Raw genomic sequence first — 25,788 nt, 5'->3', positions numbered from 1 at the left:
AAAGTAATGTTGGAAATTTGAGGAAAAAGGATTCCTCAGAATAAGTAATTAATTATTAGTACATACTCGAACGCACGGAAACTCCAGAAGGAGAGTTCAAAGTAAAAGCAAAGAGCAAAGCTCGACTTTGACATTAGAAGGAAAACGAAAAGCGTTCTCAAAGACTTTATTATATTTGAAAAACGAAGTCGCTTAAGGAAGCAAATATAAAGCTCCGTAAGGTTTCTCTCATGGTAGCTGTGACACGGTAGTATGAGTAAAATCGAAAATCGAAAGGGGGCAGGAAAATAATACCAATTTATGCGTAAAGGGCGAGTTTTTATATCATCCGTGACTCCACACTCGTTCAATAGGACTGAGAGGGATCGAGCAACGATGCACAAGTGAACTCACTCACTCGTATACCGACGTAGCCAAGAAAGAAGAAAAAAAATGACTTCCATTTCGATAGCTTCTTAAAACGAGCACGAGAGGCTTACTCGATCTAATCAGTATTCGCCTTATTTTCACGATAAGAAAGAAACTCCACACGAATCCGAAAAGAGTGTCAAGTTATGGGTGCGGTGGAAAAAGAAAATTGAATGTCAATATATCGCTTTTGCCCAATGTACTGGGTTATATTGCCACATCAAGATTTATTCGAAACGTTTTCCTCATTCAATCTCTCCATTTCCACGGGCCATGAATCGTCATGCGTTCGTTACGATTTCCTGATTCAAATCAAAGTTCTTTTGCATAAATAGATTGAACAAAAGGACGCAGAGAGAATTACGATTTTTATGGAAGATGAAACAATAATTAAATAAGCACAAGCCAAGCACAACGACTACATTTTTTTATTTCAATTTTTTTGTTTGGTGAAATTTTTGGGTTTATAGTTTTTTACTGTTGTCATTTTTTTTGTTTAGAATTCTTGTAGTTGTAATTGTTTAATAAAGTACTTTTTATAACTTTTCATAATGGAATGCTGGTTGAAGCAATTCTTAAGGGAAAGGATTGACCTATTTCTTGTTAATCATCGTCGACTTCTGGCACGACCTAATTTTTCGGCTGGCATTTTTTCTTGAGAGAAATTCTCACGGCGGTATTCTATTACGCAATTTTAATTATTGATAATTAGGAAGAGTTTTTTTTTACGATGTTTGATTTCCTTTTGATTGATAATGCCCAAGCATTTCTTTTATTAAGTATACGATGATTTCCTGTAAAGAGCTCTGGCAGCTAACTCGCTTTCATAAAATAAATGTACTTGTCTCCGAGTCGCTACTGCGGGTCTAAATCAATTTATACAATAAAGGCTCATTTCTCCACCACCTGGGACCATTATTTGAGGGGGGGAATAAATGTACTTGTCTAAAACTTTGTTGCGACATTTTTGCTGTTCTTTATGTAGGTTTTATTGCACAACTTTTTTCCATGATTCGATTAAATCTTTTACGAGTGTTGGATTAGCATGATTTCGGGTATTCAGCTATATTTGGTAATTTCATCCAATTCACTTATTCAAGTTAATTATTGTACGAAAGATTTTTACTCGAATAATTTTTCTAATTCATCGCCAATATTTAAAAGGTTTTTGACAGCATCTTTTAGTTTCTTACATGAAGTTTTTGTGAAGAGGACTTTCAAGTAAAGGCGAATTCTGAGGGGGAAGTCTATGGACCCAGAGCGGATATGTTTGCGAATATGTTCAACCAATGCGATAACTGTTTACGAACTTCCGACGATACCGCAAAATATTAAAAAAAACGATAATGGAAATGGAAACATAGGTCTTCAAGTTTTCAACTATTCTCACTCATACAATGTTAGAAAAAATAACGAGCACAAATATAATTCTGTAACCAAAAGTCATTAATGGAAAGTAATTCGGGGAGACCGGGGCAAAACGGGATACATAAGAAAATATTGAACTTTTCAAAAGTTTGGGAAGTTTATTTTTTACTCCCAAAAACTAAGAAATGTACTGAAATTCTTTTCGGTAAATATTTACTTTATTCACTTTTGCTCAAAATAGTCTTAAAATTTTTTTCCAGCATTATTATCAATAACGAATAATACCGCGATCAATTTTAGGGAGGGGGAAGGTACAAAAACCAAAAAAAAAAAAAAATTTTGAAAAAGTCCGAAAGAAATTTCAGTTTCTTCCCTATATTCAAACCCATCCAACAATTCCGCACACACATCCGAGCATTATTTTCAATAAAAAATATTATCGCGATTAATTTTAAGGAGGGAAAACGGGAAAAAACAACATATGATTTTTTTATTCCTTAGTTTGTAAACTGTTTTTGGCAACGCCAAAATCTGTTATTTTTATCGAGCACGGTAGGATCACTTCCCGTTCAAACACCCCGTGATTTTCCAAAAAAGTTATACTTTCAGATTCCGTTTGAAATTTAACGATTGCTTCTGTAAGCGACAAGGAACACCCGTCACACATGATTATTCCGTATATACTGTTCAAATTGAAATCGTTGACATTCATACTTTGTGGCCAGACACGTGAACATTATGCCTTTGTTTACATTTTTTCATTCCATTGAATGATACTACGTAAACTTTACTATCGTTCATATTTTTCTATTGTATTTGTAGCAACAAACAATTGTTGTTGGGTGACTCCGGAACGCATCTTTGAATATAGCGAAGAAACTGAAGTTTCTTTCGGACTTTTTCAAAATATTTTTTTTTTTGGTTATTGTACCTTCCCCCTCCCTAAAATTGATCGCGGTATTATTTTTTATTGTTAATAATGCTCGAAAAATAATTTTCCATGCTTTTTAGGGAAAGTGAATAAAGTAAATATTTACCTTCTTTTCAATTTAAAAAAAAATAAAAATAAAAATAAATAAATTCCGAGGCAAAACGGGGTACCTCTCAAAAACTCACGAAATTTTTTTTTACTATGATTTTAATTCAATGCACCTTGGGTGCATTTTGCACCCGTAACCGAGTGCTTCTGACTTACCGCTGTAAGCGTTGAAAGCGATCTCAGCGCTTATAACGCTAACTCGAACGCACTTCGGGTGCGCTCAGCGCTATTCGTTACGTCTTGGTGGCGCGATGGGCAAACTTTAAACGTGGCCAAGGAGATTTAAAAAATGGTGCGTCACTATAAAAGAAAATCGAATCGCTGTAAATGGGACAAAATTGCAATGGCAAACGCAATAAAATGCGTTATTAACGAGCGACTAGGATACAAAGCTGCGTCCATTTGTTACGGAGTACCGAAAACTACTTTGAAACGCAGAGTAAATGCTTATCGGTTGAATCTCTAGATATGGCGTTGGCTTTCGAACAAGGTATTTTCCCCTTGCCATTTTTGTTCAGTGACTATTTTTATGGAATTATTCTTTTGGTGTTTTCTTTTATTTATTTTAATGTATACAAAAGTATAAATACTTTTTGTATATCTGTGCAAAAACGTTTTCACTTTGGAAGTGATGTAAAAAAAGAGAATTTGAAAAAAACGAATTAAAAAAAATCAAAATAAAAAAAAACAAGATATTTTGGAAAAAATATGTTTCACGTTCTTTCCGGACAAGTATAAAATAAATTGAAGAAAAAAGACAAAAAATTTCTCTCATTTTTCGGGTATCCCGTTTTGCCCCGGTCTCCCCTATATAGATATCGTCAGTTTTTCCGTTCGCAATCATTATAGCTTCTTGTTCAACCTCAACCGCCACTACTGATACAAAAGATTTTCTCTCGGTTTGACGGATCAGCGTGTCCTGAAAAATGTAGAGGACAATTCCGATTGGAAGTGTTTTTTTTAACTTTTTTCAGGGAATCTCATTTCAAGGTGATGATTGTTACCGGAAATTTAATGGGAAAAATGTTCGACGACACCACAACTTAAGAAAAACAAAGTTAGAGTTGATTTTCCCCAACATTCATATGACAAACAAATGTGAGATTTATTTGATCGGTCACGTGTCTTATTTTACATTCATTTCATTCTATCAGTCAAAGTTCAAAATACAAAGAAGTAATAAAAAATGTTATTCTACAGATTTCGATCAGCATAGTTCGCTCGCACTCGTCTATATGTTTCATAACCCACACAAGCATTTATACATATCATCGTTTCACTAAAACTAAAACTAAAACTAAAAAACTAAAACAAATTTGGTAAATACTATTTTTAATCAAAATAAAAAAAATGTAATGCATAAAAATAAAGATTTGGGGAAAACTCCTTGGAGCACTTTTGATGTGTGTGCGAAATCGTTGGGTGGGTTTCGAGCACTTTCGATATGTGTGCAGAATCGGTGGGTGGGTTTGTCTCGTAAAAAAAAAATGAAAGTTCGATCTTTCTTGCGCCCGAACGTTCTCTCACTGAAACGTCCCCGAACCCAAACAGCCGAAATGTCAGCACCCATTTCGGCTGTTTCGGAAGTATAAAATATTGATATCCAATATGTCTTAAGCTATATACAGAGTTCTAGTTGGTCACAATCAAGAAGAAGAAAAATAAAAAAGGCACTTGAAATATATCTTCCCGAACGCTGTAATTAATTAAATATCATCGCGCCAATTTTCGAAAATAGCACGGAACCGCTCTTTTTGAATGAAAAAACAAACATAGTTGATAATCGGACTGTCTGCGGTTTTTCGTGAGATTGTGCAGCTGGAAGGAACGTTTCTTTTTCCGATACTCATTTCCATCATAACTTTTTTTTTGAGGGGAAAAATCTGCTGTACTGAACCGTAACAAAACTGATGTACTTGTCAGTAAATTTGATACGATTAAGCATACTTGAAGGCTCGAGGGAGCGAAACAGGTGGAGAGTACATAATAAGTATGATACAAAGCGAAGAACAAAAGCGGCAAGAGGCGAAAAGGTGCATAAAGTGAATGCACTTGCGGTAATTCACTCGATAAAATCGATTTCCTCTGCGACGGCGACTCCACACATCGGAAATGCGATTACCCATCTCGATTCAAGAGAGCTCCTACTTTCCTACGCTTATTACGCTTCTTTCCTGTCTATGCTTTTCCACATATCTCAAACAACGTTCTATCTAATCAAATATCAAAATCTTACGGTTTGTTCAGTCTGGTGGTAATTCAGCATTCTTCAAAGACGTGTGTAAATTTGCAGACTTATCAGAGTTTCCATTCGTGTGTGAGTCGATCGATTCACGCTGATATTGATTTTGACGGTCGGATGAAAATCAATATTTATTCCCATTCTGGCTGGATTCTCGTTGATAGAGCACGAAATACAGTTTATATTGAAAGTTTCGTTTATCGAATACTCTCTCGAACCTGAAGCAGTTGAATCGATTACGTGCATGAAAGCACCCTGGAACCCTGAGATTTTTTGAAAACGTATTCTGCCTTGAGAATTAAAAAAAGTGTATCCCGAAATTATATTATTCCATCTGGCCGCACGACCACCGATTGCTCAAATCCCTTCTGACAATACTATGAAGATATCTCAATGTGCATCCTTTCAGAGCAGATATATTGGGGTATCAAAGAGGAATGCTGGAAGAGCACCAATTCCGTTGAATCAATCAATTCCGTTCACATGCCGTTCTTCCATTCGGATAGACCACGCTGAATTCCAGCTCGATTCACGAAATATTTTCTATAGACGTGTCGAATTGTATGAATATCTCTGGAATATAGATGATTTTTTTATTTCTACATAGATCAGGTAGTTTTAAGTTCTCTGCCAATTTAACAATGTTTGATTGATTCAGAAATATCGGTAGATACAGGTTTTTATGGATTGAACAGTTAGATGTTAAAGTCGTTGCTAAAAATCGTCGTAGTAACTAATTTTGTACTCATTTCGATCGACTCATGTGTGTTCGTTCATGGACTCACTGTTTTTAAAATATTCTTTGAAAATGATATTCAACGGCTTTTTATTATCTAGCTCTGAGCCCAGTGCTTAAGGTCGATCCCCTACGACAGCCCCAACCAAAAGTTATGTACCGTCTGCATATTAAAAGGATTGATAATTCGTTCGGATCGTAATCGATAACTTTGTAAAGAGCCTATATACGTACTCGGTGCCAGCAGATATAGTACAAATATCATTTGCTTTCGTAAAATTTATTCTAAAAGTATTTTTGATCTGACATCGCGAGTAAATTTTTTGACGGAACTATCCGGGCTACGCTTCAACACACAGAAAAGGTTGCCTATACAGACGACATTCGCTTGTTCGCTTGCAAAATATATCGTATGCATCTTAAACCTTTGTATTTCTCGAGACTATATCTGTCAAACTAGATGGTCCATCACCTTGATTTTTTTTCACAATATCTGTGATATCCTGCTCTAGCTCCTCCTCGTTTTTTTATAAACTTCCTAATTTTAGTACTAGCTGTAGAATTAATAATGTGCTGTTTGCCTATGCGTGGTCCATATGTTATGTGTTAATTGAGTCAACTTCAATTACATATATCTCGGGTTCGGGATGGTGAAACTTGTTAAAATTTTATAGAGGTGTTGTTCATATGTTAAACAATTCGTATGCCAAATTTAAAGAATTTCCTAATTTAACTGTCTCGTGGCGGAACCACCTTAACGTCCCGAGAACACAGAACGGATTAATTTCCGCGGATTCAAAGTTTCTAGAGCTCGTTCAAAACTAGACACGTATTAATTCATGCTTAAATTTTGATCAAGAACTTATCACTTTGTTAGCTGCAGTTATCCGCTTCTGGCTTGTAATCCTTCGGTGCAAAAAGCCACCCGAATACCTTAATGGTGAAAATTTACCTCTTGGGGATTGTCTCTAGAACTGGGTATCTAGAAAACCAACGACGAAGTATGCTAGCAAACTTTCGACTGTGGTAGATTCTCACCTTAATCCGGCGATTTCACACATTCAATTTTCAATTATCTGTACCTTGATCCTTCAACGGTGGAACATTTTCTCCTACAAATTGGATCAATCTCCGTTCTACGAGTTTCAGTGTACAGATTATAATTACGTCTCGAGATTCTCACGTTTTTAAAACTACTTTTATCAAAGTGACATTAACATATCACTTATTCAAAATATTTATAAAATCACTAAAGAAAAGACGGAAATATTCCAGCTCGTAACTTCCTCTTTTAGTCAGTGTTTGTACTCGAATAACTGCTATATTATTGTTCGAGTATATGAATTATTGGTAAAATTCGAAAAAATATACAAATAATTGTTCATGAAAGGAAATTGACTCACAGATATCTCTAATGTTATAGCAGCAAGTCTATACTTTTGATCAGAGTTGTGGATAGATAAAAACATTGATGGTGGATCGACTGGAATTGGTAAAGTTGTGAAAATAATCGTTGTTAGATGTTTGTTTGCGTTTAATTCTTCGCACTAGTATTCCTCCGGGTGTAAATAGGTCGAGCGCGAAAGTAAACTGTAAAAGATGAGATGGAGGAAACAATGAAAGAGTCCTCGAAGTTGAATAGTTCAAGGAGACGGGACCACGTTGAAATTGAAACAGTTGAACGACCATTGTATTTGACGTTCCAAGGGACTTTTCTGAAGTATGCATGGTGAAAGTCACAAAAAATATACATTCACACTCTGAAATGAAAGCCTTTCCGAGACCGGAAGTGAGAGGGTTTTATTGCAGATTTCAATTTGTTCTTTGAGACAGAGAGAGAAAATCAAGAGCAAACTTATTCGTTTGATGCTTGGGTCTCGTCTAATGCTATCCTTTCCCTCCTCGTTTTGCTTAAGCAAGCACGAGAAAATACGCAATTTTAAGCTGTAGAGATACCTCGTGTGGTAAACTTTCTACACAGTAAAAACCTCTCGAATCTTTACGGAATGTTGAGCTGCGTCAAACGGTGGTTGGCAAAAACAATCTAAGTTGCCATGTAACTATTTTTTCATTCGAATAATGAGGTGAAATGCGTGTAACAAGTTCCTGAAGCACCAGAACAGCCTGAAACATCAAATTTCATTTTGCGGACGTTGAAGCAATATGAAAACGTATTTTGAAGTTTGAAACACAGTTTAGAAGGAAAAAGAAGAAATAATTTACTTCTGAGGTTATTTCGACTCTGGACGCGATGAGAAAAGTGAAAAAGTGAGTTTCACATGGTTATTCATTTTCGATTATTTCAGATCCACTTAAAAAATATAAATAAATTACGAAAACTTGGTAGAAAGTTTTTTTGATTTTAACCGAAATTCCCTATACTTGGGTATCTGCATATAAATTGCAAGAAAATCTGTATACGTATAGTACTGACGATTTTTCTCTCTCTCTATATTCCCTTTCGACGAGGAAGTGCCGCCGGATGATTGAGAACTTGCCTTCTACACCCACGTTCTCATGCCCACCAGCTCACGTCTATGTACATACTCTCGTGCAAAAAAGATAGAGAGGGTTGAGAATTTTCAAGATTTTTCTTATTCTTCTGACCTCGCGTCGGGACGAGTGAACAATTCTTCTTCAACGACCTAGCCGAGGGCAAAGTTCGATTTGGATATCGAATATAATGTATGGGACACTCGGTTGAAACGAGAAAAAAAATGAATCGATAACGTATATGCACAAACGTAAAAGGGATCGAGATCATTTCCGTTCTGTCGAAAACGACATTCCACAATATTTTCGATAACATGGTTTTCCACAATCTGCGAAGGTGCGTCTTAAAAACTGTTAGATCGAATAAGCCGAAAATTTAGTCAGTTATTAAAAAAAGTGAGACGATGTTTTTATTTGATGATTTTTTAACGGAGCGGTGACAACCTCAACGGAAAATAACTGTCAAAAAAAAGGTAACACGAGTTTCGGAAGAAAATCAATGAATTTTCAACGATTTGTAATTATAAATAAATATTTTCGAGCACGAAAAACCTTTATTTCCACGAATTCTAATTTATTTGCGTATTTATTTTGGTCTGCGTAATCCGATTCGCGGAATCGAGGAGCAAAAATTCCCAACACATATTTTCGTGAGTAAAAAACTCGTGCTACAAATTAACAAGGCTATTGAAACGCTGTCAAAGCATCGGATGTTGAAAGAGAAACAAATATTTCACATGCTCATACTAATTTGTATCCTTTATTTGCATATATTTTATTTTTCATTCACATAGGGTAATATGGGGAAAAATGGACACATGGGGCAAAACGGACATAGTATCCATTTTGCCCCATAAAGTTGAATTCCGTGGCAAAACGGACTTTTCCGAAACTGAATTTTCATTAAATGCATAAAACTTTTTTTTTCGATTCCAAATCATGTCCTGATCATAAATCACGGTAAATTGTTGAATTCTACGGTGACATCCCCAAAAAACTCAAGTTTCAGAGCAAAATAGATCCCAAACTACTTTCTCACAATCTATTCGCTTTTTTGACTTATTTTTAAAAACCACAATAGTGATCAAAGTACGAATAAGGAATAAAAGTTTTTATTCATTTTTTACAAAAATCGCATTCACAGCTGACATCTTCGTCTTCAACACCTGTACACAAGGTGTGTGTTCATTTTTTGCATGTTACACAGTAAATCCAATCTTCGGAGGACGACGAATATAACCCTTCACAAAAAATGCAAGAAACGTCTTCAAAAGACGAGGACTTGGCTGTCTTACAAGGAACATCACTTTGGTGTCCCCCTCCGATTTTCTTGAAACTGCTGTATGTGAAAGAGCATTCGAAAGTAAGAGACACGTATTTTTTTTTATCGGCGGAAAAACGGTTTTAAGGGGTGAAACCACCCTTGAAAGTAAGGCATGTCAGGGGGTGATTTTGCAGTTTCACCAGCAAGCACTCAACTGATTTTGATAAAACCAAAACCAAAATGTTTCTTATCTGAAGTGATGAAAAGTTCACCCTGTGCACGAAAAAAAAAAAAAAAAACAGGGGGTTAACCACCCTTACATTCTTATATATCTCACGCCACAATAAAAAGGAACGAATATGAAGGAATGAAACGGGTTCTATTTCCATGAAAACATGAAAATAAAGTTCACGTGTTTTTGCATTTTTGCAAAATAGCAGTCTTAAGGGGGTGAACTACCCCTTTTTTGAATTTTCGTACCGTAGGTGGTTTATTTCTGTTTTACATGTTTTTGCTGATTCGAAATATTATAATAGTTTCGAATCAAGATTTTCTGACGTATCGAAGTCAATACAAGACTCTGAATGGGTGAATCTCCCCCACTCGATTTTCCTCTTTATTCGCTATTTCAAAATTTCTCCCTGCATTTCGTTCAATTTGGTTGCTCTGCATCGAAATTACAAATTTAATAATTTTAGGAACATATAAAACTCGTATTGACCTGGATGGTGTCGGTTTGGCGGGGGGGGGGGGGAAGTTCTCACAACTACTTTTTCGGTGATCATAGAAAGCTTGTAAACTGCACGTAAATGAATAGGTACCATGCTACAGATAAAAATGCCTCTATAAAACACTTTCATAACTTTGGCGGAAAAATAGAGGCGTAGACATATGATCCCGGTGTTTGTGCTAGATAAAAATGTTATCAAGTAGTTATGATCACCTGATATTTTTGGCATTCTCACACACCGAATAACATTAGTCATTCCGAATATTCTTGAGTCATGCATCAGATAAAAACGTTATCAGGCATCGTGAGATTAATAAATATTTTTTTCTTTCGATACTTATTTTCGAAGGCGGTAACCATTAGCATTGTACTAGTGCATTTTTGAGTGAGCTCCAAATCGTGCGTGCTTTTTCTGTGCTTTTGGTGTATTGTGCCTACTACTTTTACCAGCATGAAAGTCAACCCAATCAACGTTATCAAATTGTTACTGGCTACATTTGAAGCTATGAACATTGCACAAACTCCTGTTAATAATGCAGAAATAGAGATGAAGGAGAATTTCGAAAAAATTTTAATCGATTCTATGCAAGATTACAACGGGATTGAGATGATACAGGAAGAAACTCTTGATTTTCAAGAACCATTTAAAGAGTTCGAAGCAATTGCTGTTGAAGATATGATATGGCAAAAGGATGATGATGTCGATTCCGACGCTTGTTCTGGTGACGATGAGCTGAGCTATGATTATAAAAAAAAAGCTGTTGAATATTGGAGATCTGGTAAAAAAAAGAATTACAGTGTTGAAACCGTCAAACAAAAATACAAATCTGTAAAATCCATACGGCAGTTACGACGCTGGGCACAACAACTGAACAAGGGTGGTACATATAAAGAAAAACTTGCTCGAATTTCTGAATACACATTACGGAATATGAAAACTGCTGTAGACGCGGGTGTCATTGTTCATGATATTGACCTTCGAAAGTGGGCTCTACAGGCACAGAAAGAAATAGGCCATGAAGATATACGATTCAAAGCTTCTCATAACTGGCTATGGAAATTTAAGAAATCGCATCGCATTGTTTCCAGAAAAATTAATAAATTTATAACGAGAAAAACTGTGGAGGAAGAAGCGCTTCTGCAAACAAATGCGGACAAATTTGTTCAAGATGTTAAATTACTAATAGAAAAGTATGGGTCAAGTAATGTATATAATTCGGACCAAAGCGGTTTTCAACTGGAAATCCATTCAGCACGAACTTTAGCGATGGAAGGATCGAAAAAAGTTGAATGCGTTGTACAATCAGTGTCTTCAACGACCCATAGCTACACGATTCAGCCAACAATAAATGCCAACGGGAAACTACTTTCTCCACTTTTCATAGTATTAAAGGAGGCAAAAGGTGAATTTGGACCGAGAGTAACGAACGAATTGTTTAAGCCAGATAACGTCATAGTAACAGCATCGAAATCTGGGAAACTTACTTCCGGTGCGTATTATCGTTAAGGGTGCATCAACTTTTTCCAAAATATAGTTATAAATATATAATTTGTTATATGTTTACAGATCATTTTAAAATTTGGATGGAAAAAGTTTTTTTTCCGAATGTTGGAAGTGACAATGTATTACTGATTGATTCCTGGAGTGGACACTGCCCCAAAGTTGTACGTGAAGCCACCCCTCATGATAAAAAAATCATCACAATGATTATCCCAAAAGGTACAACTGGAAAAATTCAACCGCTTGATGTATTTGGATTCAGGATATGGAAAAATTTTGTACGACATTTTTCAGATAGTGTTCTATTAGTGGATGCTGATATAAATTTACATTTGAGGAATAATATAATCAAACTGCAATCTTTGGCCCACAATCAATTGTCATCTCCACGCTATATCAATCTTTTCAAATATTCATGGTTTAAAAGTAATTATATTACGGAAAAACCGGAATATTTCGAAAATCCTGTTGATTTTGGGTTCGGTCAATCAAAAACACACTGTGAAATACCTGGTTGCAATAATATAGCGATTATAAAATGTGCATGGTGCAAAAAATCTTTGTGTTTGAAACATTTTTTTGATGAATATCATTATTGTACAACGTATGAGCCATAATTGCTGGAAATGATAGGTTTTATTATATTTTATTTCGATATATGTACTTATCTAATAAAATCCGATTCTATACTATGAGACGGTTAATGAATTGTTAATGTGTATTGAAGTTTCATTTAAAAAATGTTCGTTAGTAAACAAGATCAACAGCATAGACTTATTCAGACTTCAAAGTTGAATCGTAGTAAATATCAAATGGCTCCCCTCCTCCTTCCCTTGCCCGCCAAGATTGAGGTCAATACGATCATTATACGTTCCTAAAATTATTGAATTCGTAATTTCGATGCAGAGCAACCAAATTGAACGAAATGCAGGGAGAAATTTTGAAATAGCGAATAAAGAGGAAAATCGAGTGGGGGAGATTCACACTTTCAGAGTCTTGTATTGACTTTGATACCTCAGAAAATCTTGATTCGAAATTATTATAATATTTCGAATCAGCAAAAACATGTAAAACAGAAATAAGCCACATACAGTACGAAAATTCAAAAAAGGGGTAGTTTACCCCCTTAAGACTGCTATTTTGCAAAAATGCAAAAACATGTGAACTTTATTTTCATGTTTTCATGGAAATAGAACCCGTTTCATTCCATCATATTCGTTCCTTTTCATTGTGGCGTGAGAAATATAAGAATGTAAGGGTGGTTAACCCCCTGTTTTTTTTTTTTTTTTTCGTGCACAGGGTGAACTTTTCATCACTTCAGATAAGAAACATTTTGGTTTTGGTTTTATCAAAATCTGTTGAGTGCTTGCTGGTGAAACTGCAAAATCACCCCCTGACATGCCTTACTTTCAAGGGTGGTTTCACCCCTTAAAACCGTTTTTCCGCCGATAAAAAAAAATACGTGTCTCTTACTTTCGAATGCTCTTTCACATACAGCAGTTTCAAGAAAATCGGAGGGGGACACCAAAGTGATGTTCCTTGTTAGTGAGCTTTTTTTTCTGTCTGCTAAACTGCTACATATTTCGAAAAATTTCGATATTTCGATTTTTATGCTTCTTAGAGGCTGTGTCCGTTGTGCCCCGGAAAATTTTTTTGAAGAAATTCGGGAAACTAGGACCATGAATCAATGGTGGGACTCCGATATAGTGCGAACACGAAATATACCCCAGCACGATGGACCCGAAGTTGATTTTTTGCATTCCTCAAAAACATGACAGAAATGGGATCAAGCTGAACCTTCTAGGATATAAAAACTTGTATTAAAAGTACTTGTCATCTTTTCATTTTCTGACTCGGTGGAGCAAGTGGGATAATAAAAATTGCGTATAATAATACTGGAGACAACTCAACTCCAAGGTGAAAAATTATTTCATACTGAAAGTAGTTAATGTTTTTTCCCCCCAGTTCGTGTATATACTTCGAACACTTTTTCTTGTATGCGAAATAAATAAACGCGTCAAACGGGATTACTATTCGACTGATAAATCTCATGCACTACACTTTGTCAGCGGAAATGTAAAAACTTTTCACCTACCTAAGAGCACTCAATTCACATTTTTTAAAATTTTCGTCTATATACAACGAATTTAAGCAGTCACAACTCAGTAATTTAAAATGTAAACTACGTGAAAAATGTAATTTTAATGTAAATAAAAATGGTAATGTAAATAAAAGCGGAAAACCGACAGAAATATTTGGAATAGTAATAAATCTTGTGTTTAATTAGTACAATTTGGGCTGGTCACAAAAACGTGAACGATAAAATATACGGGGCCTTTCGAACATTTGTCGTGCATCTGTCACATTTGGCAAATATTTAATCAAGCTATACGTGCCAAGAGCGCAGATAGTTAATCAAATGGAATTTGCCCTGCATGTGCGACAAATTTATATTCCGAAATTCGTTCATTAACACAGATTTATCGGGGTGGAGATTTAAAACTGTTAATTTCGAAGTTGCCTCATTAAGTGCAGGCTAAATGGAATGCACACTCGGATGGCAACAACCAAAGGCGTAGGAGCAAATGTCCATTCGAAGATTCAATTTATAGTTGGAAAAAGTGTCGAAATAAAAGTCAAGCGTGTGTGTGAAAACGTGTGAATGCACAGATGATCATGAAGTGTTTATATTTTTTAATTCTTCGACAACGATCAGTCGATACTTACGATATATCACAGGCCCGTTCACTTCGAAGCAGTAGCCATGTCAATATATTTCAAAGAAGTTCAAGATAAAAGTATAACGAGAAGTGTTCGGTTCTACTACCTTGACAAACTGACTAAGCAAATTCCACAATGTCACTTGAATCCATTGATTTTTCTTCTGTAGGTAAAATCGCGTTTCCTAAAAGAATAAAGCTCAATACAGATTTGTGAAAGATAAAAAGATTGGAAGTCAAGAGATTGAGTGAGAAATGAATGTCATGTATGACAACGATAAACTATATAGTATTTCTGCACTACGCCTCTGACTTAGCCGGCCAGAGATCACTTATCGAATTACTCGTGTGTGTTTGTTACACCTGTGAGCGCCTGATTTTTGGTTGGGAGGGCAACCCTCGTATGTCAATTTAGTTGTGTCTTAGGTGTCGATGGCGTGATTAGCACGCTTTGACTCGGTTTGAATTTTCATGAGTACACTGTCGTTTTTCGAGCAGCGTGTATACGCGTTCAAAACGTTTTTGTAGACTAGATTTTGTGACTAGAAGGGAATACCAAGACCCATTTTTGGATAGATTTCAGTGATTGGCTGAAGGAAGTTTACGAAATGGATAAACAAATTCCATTTTTATAAATAATTATAAATTTATAAAAATGTTATAAACATATTGAAAGCTTTGCTAAGGCAAAAAACTTATTTTTACTTGCAATCAATCTGTCAACCACTCATTTGTTTCGCAAAAACAGGCTGTAATTTGAGGTAAAAGAGAAAATAATACGACGAGTATAAGGGTCTTGACAGGTACGGTACTGAAGACAGTGATGATTCAAACAGCTCCATATAGTTTGTGAACCCCGGTCTCAATATCATCGACGTGGAGAGCCCATATTTTGACGATTTTTGAAGAAAGTTCATGAATCGATTCAAAGGCTTTGATGTGGTTCCTCAGATGAAATAAGGAATAAGGAATAGAATTTGCTGTAATGCCACAGTCGGTAGTGGTAAGGGAGCAAAGTTCGAATCGTCAAAAGGCTGGATACTTTGGGCAGCCGTCAGACAAGTGCAGCCTCTTTTAGTAAGCTAACATCACAGAAATCTAAGGAGGATTTGGAGAAAATTCACTCTTTTAGAACAAATCGAGGATCGCGGAGATTTCAACCGTCGGTTCAGAAAAGCCGCAATTACCTCATTATGGCCATCTCAATATCATCAGATGAATGCTTAAAAAATTATAATAAATATCAGAGTGATGCAAAGCGAAATATTTTTATTTTTTTAGAGATAGAAATTTCAGAATTTATCATTTTTTTCCCATTTAGAAAATTGTGTAAAGTTCCGTCATTCGACTGAAAACTTGCTTCAAAAACTCAAAACTCAATTAAAAAAAAAAAAAAAAAAAAACAATTTTTTGACATTTGGAATGTTTCATTTAATCAATAAAATTGGCCTGTTCGACTGATGATAAGCGGCTAAATGCGGTTACTATCATTGAGACCATAGCCATTTGGCGCATACGTAATAATCGCACAATGTTATCTTATTCAAGATAACTTCATAGGGCAGGGTATCGCACTACGTCATCGTGCATTTGGACCCCGCATTGTTCTCGTACATATATAGAAATATGCGAACATTGCGGGGTCCAATTGCCCGGTGACGTACTGAAACCCTGCCACTCCATAGTATTTTCATGGTTTTCGAAAACATGAACGAAACATGAAAATTATTATATTGGATACTTAATAAAAACAATAACGATTCCAGGCGTTAAATGGTATATTTTTCAGCTTTTCAACATGTAACCACCAACGTATCATTGCTACGGTCGAGACGCCTGTCCTTTTTGCTCCGGCTGGTTAATGGCCATGCAGACATCCATAAAGAGGCTGTGTCACGTGCTACCCCTTAAATTTGAATGCCGCGAGTCGTAATAATCACTCTAGTCAGTCGACTTGGGACCGTCGAACTGAGTACGTAAACATATATCTATACCCCTATAGATATCGATATATAAAGACTAGAGTGATGTAAAAAAATCGATATTTTTTTTCTTTCTCGGAGCTCTAATGAAAATCGTTAGTACATAAAAAGAAAAAAGTAATTTTCCTAAAATTTCAGATTTTTAAAAAATTTTTTGGTTAGTGTTCAAGCCACTTTTCGATATTTTCCTGTTTTTTTTTCTCAAAAATCGCGAAGTAAAATTTTTTTTTTGCTTTCATAGCAGAAAGTGTTAGTGCTCTATGGAATTATAAATCTAATACAATTTTTTCACTCTCAAAAAAAATTGAAAGGCTACCTCCCATAATTTATTTCTTCTTGTCTGTATATTTAGCTATAAATTATGAGATTAAAAAACGTGGCGCTACAAATAACTATTCTTGTCATCCTTCCAGAAGAAAGGGTGAATGTACTTTGCAAAAACATAGTTATTCAAAATTACATGTTATAACAATGATTTTCGCATTTTCTCAAGTGATTGATTTCAATTTTCCTGTATTTTTCATAGACATAAACATTCTTATGCACGAAAACTTGCTAGGGCATCGTACAAAAATGATAACATGCCAAACGAATCTGTGTTTTGCCAAATTCAAATTCATTATTTCAAAGTCTGATATTTCACCGCAGAAAATGTTAAAATTTGGGAATTTTCTAGATTTCTCGTGCGTTATAAAAATTAGTAAAATATTTTGACCGAATTCTGTTAGAAAAAAAATGGAGACTAATGGATGCAAAATCGCAAATATTTATCATAAAGCTTCCAATATCGGTTTCGTAATTTTTACTGATAAAAAAAAATAAATTAACAAGATCGAAATAGGTCTATTGTACAAAGTTGCCTCCTTGTACAAACTCAAATAGTTTTTGATTGTATACAAAGAGTTTGGAACTAAACATTTTTCCGATTTCGCATTCATAAGCCTACATTCATTTTCCATTAGAATTCAGTCAAAATATTTTACTAATTTTTATAACAAATGGGAAAACTAGAAAATTTCCAAAGTATAACGTCTTCTGCGGTGAAATACATGACTTTGAAAAAGAGAATTTGAATTCGGCAAAACACAGCTTTATTTGGTACATTGTCATTTTTGTACGATGCCCTAGTAAGAAAAAAGTTTTCGTCAATAAAAATATATATCTGTATGAAAAATACAAAAAAATTGAAGCCAATCGTTTGAGAAAACGCAAAAATATTTCTTATAATATGTAATTTTGAAGAATTATTTTTTTGCAAAGTACATTCACCCTTTCTTTTGGAAGGACGACAAGAATAATTATCGTAGCCACACGCTTTTTAATCTCATAATTTACAGCTAAATATACAGAAAAAAAGAAATAAATTATGCGAGGTAGCCATTTAATTTTTTTTGAGAGTGAACAAATTTGATTAGATTTATAATTTCATGGAGTACTAACACTTTCTGCTATGAAAGCAAAAAAAAAATTTTTGCTTCGTGATATTTGAGAAAAAAACCAGGAAAATATCGAAAAGTGGCTTGAGCACTATCCAAAAAATTTTTTAAAAATCTGAAATTTTGGGAAAATTACTTTTTTTGATGTACTAACGATTTTCGTTGGAGCTCCGAGAAAAAAAAATATCGATTTTTTTTTGCATAACCCTAATAAAGACATCTTATTAGTATCTACCAAACTCGCCGATAATTTTAAAAAACGAAAAATTTTATAATATCATCATTTCCTACTCGAATTGAACGTCGCAATCACTGTACTGACATCAGCGGTACTCCAGGGAATAATCCTTGTCAAGTCAAGGCTGTTTTCCGTTCGAGGAGGATCCATATCGTCGGTCGTATCGAGGTGAATGAAAAGTGGCACACCGATTCAATTTCGAATAAGCAAGCACCACCGTTCGTCTCGAAGAAAAAGTTAAGATAAGTGCGAACTCTAAAAGAAGATTGTATTGGACAATTTCGAACATTTCGCTATAAAATGTGTCTTTTTTAGTTTATTCTCTTGTTGCCTCCTCTCATGCTCCTCACATGTATTTCACTTGTACCTAGACTATCTTGTTACTCGATCATTACAATCTATGCAATTGTGCAATTAACGTTATTATTACATAGACCTAGTTACTGTTACTACTTACTTTACTCTGCGGCCATGTGCTCAACTTGAGCATCGTCACTTAAAAAAAAAAAAAAAAAAAAAATTCATTTATTTTTCAATCTCATTTTACTCTATTATTTTATGGTTTTGTAATTCACTGTACTCTGTGCCCCAAAGCTATGTTAGGGCATAAATATATTAATCAATCAATTAATCAATCAATCTTTTTCATCAAAACAAAAGAGAAAGTATTTCGAGAATTTACGATTATCTGCAATGTTGATTATGGGTATTAATATGTGTATGAAGAAGAATGAAGATGGGTGGGTTAAATCTTAAAGACCGTGGCCATGAATAGAATTTGATCAGATCATGTTTATCATCGCTGAGGCGATCTAATACAAGGATTACTCATAACATCGAAAATGGTTACTATCTTCTAATAATGATAATAACCAGGCGTTCTTACGAATTTAATGTTCAAATTAAAGAAAGATATCAATTTGCATGCCATTTACGATAGGAATCTATGCTCTTTCATTCAAACGAAATCTTTCACATTCGGATATCGCTTTGAATCATTGATTTTAGCCTCGTGGACTCTCACCTTTAATCGAATCGCGGTTCATGGTGAACCAGAAAAAATTAAATGTGATCCTGTTTGGAAAAGATATAATTTTTTCTCCCCCTTATAAAATAAATATCACTCCTTCAACGCTTACCCTTCATCACGTTAGCCAATTTTATGGTTTCGAAATAATTCAATTTTTTCACATCGCATATGTTAAGTTCTGAGTTAAATGATCAAATTATGCAGTTTTTCATCGGAAACAGAGAGATCTATCCGTATTCACGACAAGATTTATTCAACTGATGTTTGATTTCAAAGTAAAGTGGGAAAATGCATCAAGTTTTCAATCTACGTCGTCAGCATCAATGACTTCATTCAAAGAAACTTTGATTATGTCGACGATATTCAAGTTCCTCCAAGAAAACGATTTTGTGTACCTCTCATACCTAGATCTGAGCCAATTCCTGTCGGGGTTGTTTATCGGAGCTGGTACGAATGTAAAAGTAACAGTGTGATCATCATGATACGAGTGAAAGCACCGCCGCCGCCCCCCCAACCGAAGATTAAACTCCTAAAGGTATCGGAAAGACGCGATAAGTAATCTCCGACAGGTCAAACTTCAGCAAGATCTGAAATGTTCATTTCTCTACCTTCGGGGTATAAAACCAGTTATAGTTTCTCATAGGATAAGTATGACACTAGCTCACCCTATCGGTGGTATGAAAAAAAAAAATTACATTTTTCTTGCAAGAATTCATTGCTGATATGTAAGAGCTGATTTGATTCTGTTTCTGCCAAATCTTAAAAAAAATAATACTCTCAAACAGACTCTGCAAGGAAAAAAATATAATCTCATCCGAGTTAGAAAAGCTTCATTCAAAAAAATTAACAATGTGTTGAAGATTTGTGTGAACGACTGCAGAAACACTGCAGTACTACTGAAATTCGCTCACTTCCTTTTCTGTACAACAATCTCGAGAGTCTGTCTCATCTAATCTCATCCGATAATCCAGCTGATCCGACCATGAAGCCCTCTCCACTTTCTCCCGAATTCCCTCTCAGCCTGGCGAATTACCTTTGACCGAGTTCTCTCACTGTCGTTCTCAGAGCTTGTCCTCTTCTAATGCTTTCAGTCCCTTAATTTTCTAATTATACGAACACGTAACATTACTAATTGTAACAAACGTTGTCAGATTGATGAATTGATATGACTGTTGCAATTTAATCGTCATGGAATGAGACGACGTAACCAATGTCTTATTCGTAGAAAGAAAAGTCCGTAAGCAATGAATAGAAATCAATTTGACTTATTGAATAAATAAAATCGAGATTCATTGTAACTCGTTGTAACTGCGATTCATCACACTACAGATCCTTCAAACGATTAGATGTATAAAATTCATTATCCGGTCACATCTAGTTGTCGGACGAAAGAAGAGATGTTTTGTGATTTATTTTTGGGAAATTAGTTTGAGATATGGAACTTTGTTTTTCAAAATACAAAGTATACCATCGAATATGTTTTGTAATTTTTTTTTATTGAAAAAAAATTATAAATGCAAAAGGTATAGCCTATTGCTTGCGGACAGCTGTTTAAAAAACGGTCTGCTGGAGTGATCACTGTAACTTCATATGTAATCATTTTAAATCGAAAAACCAAATATGTATAGATGGAGCTCTTTCATTATAAAATGTAGTCGTTAATCGAACACGGAAAGAAATATTTTTGTTAGGACAGCGTGAGCCACGCTATTATGCAGCAAATTTCAAGTTATTATCGTGATAACAAATTTGTTTGCTGCTGTAACGAGAGTTCTATGCTGAAGTATCATTTGATACGAGAGCAAAGAGCTTATCTACAGTAATATATTGTATGCTATCGTAACATATAAATACGTTAACTTACATTATTCTCTGAATTACTGTAATTAATTGATTATTAAAGAAAAAAATTTTGAAAATTTTCGAAAACAATTGGAAACACTATTGCTCCGGTAAAGACTCTCTGGTAGCAACTCGTCGTAAACATAAATGTACACTGTAAAAAATGTTATGAAATTTACAATACTTTTACTATACAGCGGTGTATGAACTTTACAAACTGGGTATATGAAATGAAAATTAATATACTTGTGTGGTAAATTTAAAACAGTATTCTACATTCCTATAACTGGTATGAAATTTACAATACATGATATTCAATATTCAAAACAGGTTTGAGAATTTTTCGAACTAGTGATGTAATATCCTATATTGTCAATTGGAAATTACAACATTTGTATATGAATCCACCTGTCGGAAACAAAACATTAAAAATACAGTACAACTTTGAAATTTATTTGCAGGTGTTTGGGAAATGATATACATATGAAGTTGAATTTCAGGATATGCGCGATTTGTGGTTCCAACAATGACCTTTCAAAAATGCTAAACGAGAATAAGAAACAAAAATTAATATACACGGTCAAAAATTATATTATGAACTCTTCAATAGATTTGCCATACATTTTTTTTGTAATTAGTTACACCGCAAACCCCTAGGTTCAGAGTTTTAAAAATATTGAGGAGATTTCAGAATTTGACTGCCACCATATTGATACCGTCATTTTGAATTTTAAAAATCTAATGCCGGATTCGTAATCAAGTTTTTAATCCTTTCAGTCCCGACTTTTTTTATAGTAACGCAATTTTCGTCGATTTCTGAACTCGATGTCAAATTTAAAAAATTCGTAACTTCAAAAATGGATTTAATACGCTCATAACAATAAATACTTGGGAGTTTCCGAGGATGCTGCATAATTATGAATTCGATGCTAGTTTTCTGAATATTCTAAATGGCGGTCAAAAAAAGAAGAAAGTGGATCTATGCCCATGAAAGTGATTACTCTAGGGTTTTTGTTATTGACAATTACAAATCCTGTCAGTTTTTACTCCAATTCGCATACAAATTCGTAGTTCCCAAGATCATCCACGGAGAGCAGAACACAGAACACTGATCCAACTTTTTTTAAAATTTGTTTGTTGTTTTTTTTTCTTTTAAATAAAAAACTATCTATACCAGATTTGTGAATAGTGACCCTGTAAAAGTAACAAATTTCAAGCCATATGGATCGATTTTCAAACAAGTAGTCTGTCATTAAATCCGACATTTTTAATTTAGAAAATTTTCAAAATCTGTAATCGGATTCGTAGTAAGCGACCCCAAAAACTTTCGGATACCAATTTTTATCAAAATCGGTGCAGACGAAATATTTCTAACTTAAAGAGTTAAGTCACAAAACTTATATAATGCCTTTTTGGCTTACATCTACCAATGTCGTGGTAGTGTAGTTGGTAGCGTGCGTAGTTAGAAATATGTAGGTAGGTAGGTAGATCGGATCGAATCTCCCATGTAGGTAGGAATTTTTCTTCAAATAAAATGATTCTAGAGGTACCAGAAATTGTGATGACCATCACGGGTAGTGAAAAATAATTTTTCAATTGATAAAATAATATTTTTTTCGATGTATCTTTAGCTACATCAACAACACCGTGTCCGCGTAAGAACTTCCTATACATGTATATTAATTTTCATACAGAAATTTTTTACAGTGTATATGATTTTTCCAGTACTTAAGTGTTGGGATATTACTAAACGATTATTAGACATTCCAAAAGCAGGGCATTGATTTTCAGACGACAATATTAAAATTAATAAACGGTATCTGTAAAAAGACTTCCTACACTTTTATATTAATTCCAATACAGATTTTTTTTACAGTGTACGGTAGTATGGGGCAAAATGGACACTTAAGGATTTAAGCAAATTTCATTGATGAGCATATGGCCTTTCAACTATTTTTGAGTCCTAAAATAGATGCCCAGTCCTTGTTTCCCGAATTTCGTAAAAAAAAAAAAAAAATTTTGGAGCAAAACGGACACAGCCCCTCAGAGGCATAAAAATCGAAAAACTGACATTTTTCGAAATACAGCCGTTCCAAGCGACTGTTTCCGAATTGAATGTTAACTCAGTAATATAACGAAAGGAACGGGAACATTTGGACCCCCATACCTTGGCATGTAAGAAAGATAAATGAGCCAAATCTTGAAATCACATTTGGTTCATGTTTTTGAGGAATGCAAAAAATCAACTTTGGGTCCATCGTGCTGGGGTATATTTCGTGTTCGCACTATATCGGAGTCCTACCATTGATTCATGGTCCTAGTTTCCCGAATTTCTTCAAAAAAATTTTCCGGGGCACAACGGACACAGCCTCTAAGAAGCATAAAAATCGAAATATCGATATTTTTCGAAATGTAGCAGTTTAGCAGACAGGAAAAAAGGTCATCAAGACAGCCAAATCCTCGTCTTCTGAAAAGGTTTCTTGCATTTTTTGCGAAGAGTTGTATTCGTCGTCCTCCGAAGATTGGATTTGTTGTGTAACATGCAAAAAATGGGCACACACCTTGTGTACAAGTGTTGAAGACGAAGATGTCAACTATGAGTGCGATTTTTGTAAAAAATGAATAAAAAACCTTTTTTTCTTATTCGTACTTTGATTACTATTGTGGTTTTTAAAAATAAGTCAAAAAAGCGAATGGATTGTGAGAAAGTAGTTTGGGATCTATTTTGCTCTGCAACTTAAATTTTTTGGGGATGTCACCGTGGAATTCAACAATTTATCGTGATTTATGGTCAGGACATGATTTGGAACCGAAAAAAAAAATTTTATGCATTTTATGAAATTTCAGTTTCGGGAAAGTCCGTTTTGCCCCATATTATCCTACTTGTCCAGATGTTTGCTGCCCAAGCAAGTGATTTTGCAGGACCAGCGCATAAGGTTTTTCACTCAAAAATTAGTTTACTTCGTACCTAGACATCAATGCAAGTAAAAGCGAATGTTTGCGTATAAAAATGAAGGGGAAAAATTCATATCGGTTGAGTTAATGGGTTAATGGTTCAAACCTATTACTTATCAAACATAGGTAACGGACAGATACCAAATAAATTTTCCTACACACCCTATCTAATAAGCAGAGTAATAGCAGGATATCAAAGAAATATTATCATTTTTAAAACTTTGAAAAGCTTATCTTTTTTTAAGTCCCAAACACTAAGAAGCGTTACGAAATTTTGGCAATTTTCAGAGACAAATTTAAAAAAAATTTTTTGCTGCAACGCCTTGACTGCATTTTAGAAAAAGCAGTCGCAAAAATAGAGAATTCCCAAAATTCCCCTTTTGTTTATTTTCATTTTTTTCCAAGTTTCCTTTTTTATTTTCAATTGTCATTTTTTTCAAAATTTCGTATTCTCCTTTTTTGAAATTTTTCTCGAAAAATTTTGACGCCGACATTCTTATTCTTTAAATGAAAAAAAAAAAAAAAAAAATCCGTAGTTTTTGATCCAATTTAGCCCCGATAATATACAATATAACAAACAAATTTTGTTATATTTTCTCTTTTATTTTTACTCCCGCCATGGCAGCAAACAACAATATTTGCTGAAAGTTACTGATCAACCGTCTGCAAGGGCGCTCTTGTTGCAAATTTGTGATGTAGCGGTAGAAAATAGTGCGTTATATCCGTATGGTATTTGCTACGCTTGCAATTTTTTGCTAGTGTAGCAAAGAGACGAATTTGCGTTTTTCGTCTCTATATCAAATACTATGCTACCGTAAATAGAAAAAATGATGCTGACGCTACAAATACGTATGTTACCATAGTAATACTATCGTAGCAAAAACAGCGTTTGCAAATGATTTTATGGTATCCTAACACATCCATTTCTCTCCGTAAAGGATTTGAAAAACAAAAATTTAAAAAAAATGGCGTCACCCAAAAGTAAAAGTTTTATATAATGTGAAAAAAAAACACTATATTTCCCTCGATAAAAAAAAGTATTTATCGCAATAAAATGCTTTACTTGAAGATTGCTTTTTGATAATCGCGCTTCATGAGTGTTAGATCTAGTACAACGCTCGGTCGTTTTCACGCGCTTTTCAACTCCTTCCGGCGTGTACACGTGACAATTCCAGCCGCAGCTCATTCTCATTGCACGCATCATCGTCAAAAGTGGAGCACATCATTCGTTGAACACAAAGAACAGCGATCTTAACCGCAATCAATCCACTTGGTAAAATCTTCTGACCTTATTTTCCACATGATTATACATACGTCGCACAACTCTCGAAACCTAATTATAAGAGAACGGTGAAAACTTCTTCAATTTTCGATGGAGAATATTTTTGAATGGCTATTCTATCAGAATCCGTAGAGTACAAAAATTCGATTTTTCCATCAATTCTATCAATGTGTGACAAAGACACGTACAGCGGAACATGACGGAACAGGCATGCGAGATAACGTCACACCCTTTCGACTATCAACGGCGAGTGTATTCATCCAATTAGCCATCTTGCTTATATACCTACACATGTTTACTACCATGACGACGAGAACGGTGAGAGAATCGCGAGAATGCGGAAAATCAGAACTACACAAGCAAGGAAATACTCCCGAGAGACGCTACCACAATTTCCATCTGATTTTCCAGCCGGCGATCGCATTTCCGATGGATTAATATCCGCTTCGATCTGAATTGAGGATTCTCTCTCTCTCCTTCTCCCCCTCCCTCCCTCTCTCCCCCCCTCTCTCTCTCTCTCTC

At 34.8% G+C, this 25,788-nt stretch overlaps 1 protein-coding gene and 1 long non-coding RNA gene across 2 annotated transcripts in view; both read right to left on the bottom strand.

The window, feature by feature from the left end:
• LOC122412618 (probable G-protein coupled receptor 158) overlaps window positions 1-25,788 on the bottom strand; it is a 229,737-nt gene that overhangs the window by 186,016 nt on the left and 17,933 nt on the right. The window lies entirely within an intron of this gene.
• LOC122412623 (uncharacterized) lies at window positions 21,597-22,185 on the bottom strand. Its single transcript, XR_006261402.1, has 2 exons — window positions 22,052-22,185; window positions 21,597-22,008 (listed from the first exon to the last, which is right to left on the bottom strand). It is a non-coding gene; the product is annotated as an uncharacterized lncRNA (long non-coding RNA).

Source organism: Venturia canescens, chromosome 6, assembly GCF_019457755.1.
Source record: "Venturia canescens isolate UGA chromosome 6, ASM1945775v1, whole genome shotgun sequence".
NCBI lineage: Eukaryota > Metazoa > Arthropoda > Insecta > Hymenoptera > Ichneumonidae > Venturia > Venturia canescens.
Note: the sequence above shows the minus strand (reverse complement) of the source record. Positions and strands in the feature narration are given on the sequence as shown.